General features: G+C 38.3%; 1 protein-coding gene across 2 annotated transcripts in view; it reads left to right on the top strand.

Annotated features, from left to right (window-relative positions):
• The first annotated feature begins 1117 nt into the window (after nt 1–1117).
• myo6b (myosin VIb) overlaps nt 1118–3501 on the top strand; it is a 37922-nt gene continuing 35538 nt past the window's right edge. For both annotated transcript variants that reach the window (XM_005723904.1, XM_005723902.1), the window contains exon 1: nt 1118–1300. The gene's annotated coding sequence lies outside the window, so the exon portion shown is untranslated. The remainder of the gene's footprint in view (nt 1301–3501) is intronic.

Here is a 3501-nt window from a genome sequence, read left to right as displayed (position 1 = left end):
AGTATACCAAGTTCCATTCACTACACATTTCCTACAAGCATGTGGGTTTGAAATTATTGTTTATTTGTGTTTTGCTTAACTCTGTGCTCCTTGGTGTCTCTATTGCTCTCATTTCCTCCAGTGTGCACTGGGATTCTCGCCATCATGAACCTTCTAGTGCATCCCTTCCATGTGAACTGTAATTACATGGGATATGGTTGCTTATATGCCATATGAGCACATGGGGGAGACATTGTCCATCAGGCAAAGCAGTAAAGCACCGTGTTCTGGATCTTTAATATAAAAGCTAACCAGACCATTTACTTTTTTTAGTGTGCTATTCATCAGTCAATATAACATTGCGTTAAATCACACATGATCAAATTCATTAACTGTCTTAACTGGCTCCAAAGTGGTTGGATACAAAAAAAGGTAAGAGTTTTGTAGATTGGTGTTGATCTGGGGGCTTTAAAAATAAAAGCTACATTTTAGTGCTTGCTGTCAACTACTGTCCGTAATCAGATATGATCCAGTACTGGCGTATCAGGTGTCCTAATTAGATTTACAAACCGAGTGGCAGCCTGTGTTTCAGTTGTGGATTGGATGTCTCCTTCAAAAATCCCCCCAAAAGTTTCAGATTACCTGCCACTCAAATATTCATGAAGCTCGAGGCAACATTTGCAGTCTTTTCTTCGCAGCCACGTGCTCTCTGCTAATCCTCTGTTATTTTTATAAGGATGACAGACCAAACAAATAGCCCATCAATTAGTGAAATAAAATACCTACATTCAGACACTCAAACATTGCATATTTAAAATTCTCCAAACCCATGTGGTGATGTAACATGTTGAAACTTGTGATTGTTTATACGGAACTATTTTTTTAATGAGATTCACATGCATTAATACATTGATGGAAAACAATTCGAATATAAAAAGTATTAAGTGATATAACTGAAATTATTCACACTCACGATCGCCGACCTGAGCTGTTTTTGTTTAGATTTTTACAATATGAGTGGCTTTTTAATGTTTAGTTATCAGTATAAACCATAAGCCAAAAATAAAAACGTCACAGGATCTTACGAGGGACACTTTAACGCACCTTTCGCGGTGAGGGTGACGTCACCGGTGTTCACCGGAGCTCGAGCGTAGCCTGTCACCCAGACAGCCCGCTGCTACCTCATCCGTCCTGCTGCAGGAAGAAACACCGACAAAGCTGGAAAGCTGGACCAGTGCTGCACACATACAACCGAATGAGGAGCATAAAACGTCTTACTGTCACCGTGAACGTAAATTCAACTGCTTGAAGGATTTCACTTGTAAGTGTGTGGTTGTTTTTTTGTCTACCTGTTACGCTTTTTAAATTTTTATTCCAAATAGCTAACGTTGCAAGTATTTTGAAGTACTTTGTCTGATTTAAGAGCAATTTAGGAACTGAGTTTTCTGTGGGCTTCTGTTTAAACCTGTACTTTTGACTTACTTCCACTGGTGTACTGTTTGGTGTCTTGGTGCAGTAGTCGTGACTTATTATAAGGTGCTTTGTTCCATAAGTTTCTTTGAAAAAGTTATTTGGGGTTAATCGTAATTATGAAAACCTCATTTTAAGGTTGTCTCCAGTAATCACAACAGCCGACAGTTTAGCCCACATCTCGTTTCTGCTTGATTGCTATCAGGAAATTCTGTCCTAGATATTTCTCCTCTACATAATTTAGCCGTGATGCGTTTAAAGTGTCCTCACGGGATTAACAACAGTAAACCAGGATTCTTTATTCTTATGTATTTATTTATTTTATTTTACAATTTCTTTCTCTGACATGTCACTTTTCATTCAAATGTAGGCACACCACTTAAACTAAATGCTTTCTTGGCATGCACTTCTGAAAGTGTACCCTGTGTTGTGTGTGCATCTTTCATCCTGTTGCTCTGTAGCCATCGTCCAATGCTTTTTCCATGCCTCCCTTCCCTGAGAGAGAACCGGAAACAGGAGGCAGGAAACACGAGGGGTGTTTCACCGCGTACTGCTTTGACTCTCAAGCAGTGTTCATTTGTGTGGGAGTGTGTGTATATATATTTGTGTGTGTGTTTTCATATTTCCTCCTCTCCGTACTTTCTGGCTCTCTGTTTCACTGGATATGTGACACCCTTCTGATTTGCATTGTCTCAAACCTGCTCACTGACTTTTATTTGTGAGGTTTACATCTCACTTCAGGCGTCTCACCTCTCTGTCTGGATTAGGGTCAGATACTAAGAGGATTTGAGGCTGCAGAGTCAAAGTTACTCATGAGGGGCTGGTCTCAGTTTTGTTGTACGCAGCCAAGGATGCAGACAGTTTGGAGGGCTCTTCTAAAAGAGCCCAATATAACGCCCTTTATAATGAATGGAACTTGGCTTATAGAATGTTCTGGCAAAGTACGGTTAATTTTATTGTGGTTTTCCAGTATGCAAAGTCTTTCCGCTATAGCAAAATACATGTAGCCATTTAAGCTTTCCGTGTTCATGAACCATTCAAGTGACTGAATTTCATTTGTGAACAAACTGTGAATTTATGTGTGAACAAACTGTAAATTAACTTGAAAGGAACTGTGGGATAGTTATGTGGTTATCAGTTATCTAACAAAAACAATCTTTAGGATTCCCTCGAGCCTTGATCTCACACTTGAAGGTTAGAGATAATAGACCGGGAATGTCATTGTGCGTTTTTCTTCTGCTTATGTTAGAATGTGATTTTCTATCTATCTATCAATTTATCTATTGAGATAGATATTTAAGATACAACTAGGACACTAAGATAGATCTATCTACCCATCCTAGTACCTGACCTGCTACCTGACTTTAATGGTGCAGAGTCTTTGCTGTTATGAATTCCGATGGTTACATTTAGGAGTTTGATGGAACATTTATCCTTTGATATATGAACTCTTTCCTTTGCTGGTCTGAGCGCCTACTTTGGACAAAGACATCTACTGTTGAAAGTTTAGTATTCCTCTATAAATATAAATAGATAGGCCACATAACAATAAACTGAGATAACAGCATGTCTTTTTCTTCAATGCCTTTCATTATCTGTGGCAGCAGATTGTTTAAAAATGTAGAATATGCACTTTATTATACATAGCCAGACAGTGGATGTATGTGTATTTTAATGGCCTTAGCAGTTTAGCCATGTGTGTTTCCTCAACCAGTGTAGTTGTGTTTAGAAATCAACCTCATGCACTTCCCAGACATAAACGTACTGACCTGAAGGGAAATGCGTTTAATAATAAAGGAGTAAAACTGTGATCTTTGGTCCTTCATTGCTATTGTCATGTAAGAAGTGGTAACTAAACCGACATAAAGAAATCACTTGTTTCAGTAGTTGTTATCTGGGACATAGAAGCAATGAAAGTGTCTGAAATGTTAACATTATCTCATGAAAAGGATTTAATAATATATGAAGTGTGCTCATTTTTCTTATTGTAAGTCTAAACAGAAAAAGAAAAAGAGATACCTAAGTTGGATCAGTCCTAATGCTGAGTGCATT

This window comes from Pundamilia nyererei, unplaced genomic scaffold, assembly GCF_000239375.1.
Source record: "Pundamilia nyererei isolate P.nyererei 1_Seehausen unplaced genomic scaffold, PunNye1.0 scaffold00010, whole genome shotgun sequence".
Lineage (NCBI taxonomy): Eukaryota > Metazoa > Chordata > Actinopteri > Cichliformes > Cichlidae > Pundamilia > Pundamilia nyererei.
Note: the sequence above shows the minus strand (reverse complement) of the source record. Positions and strands in the feature narration are given on the sequence as shown.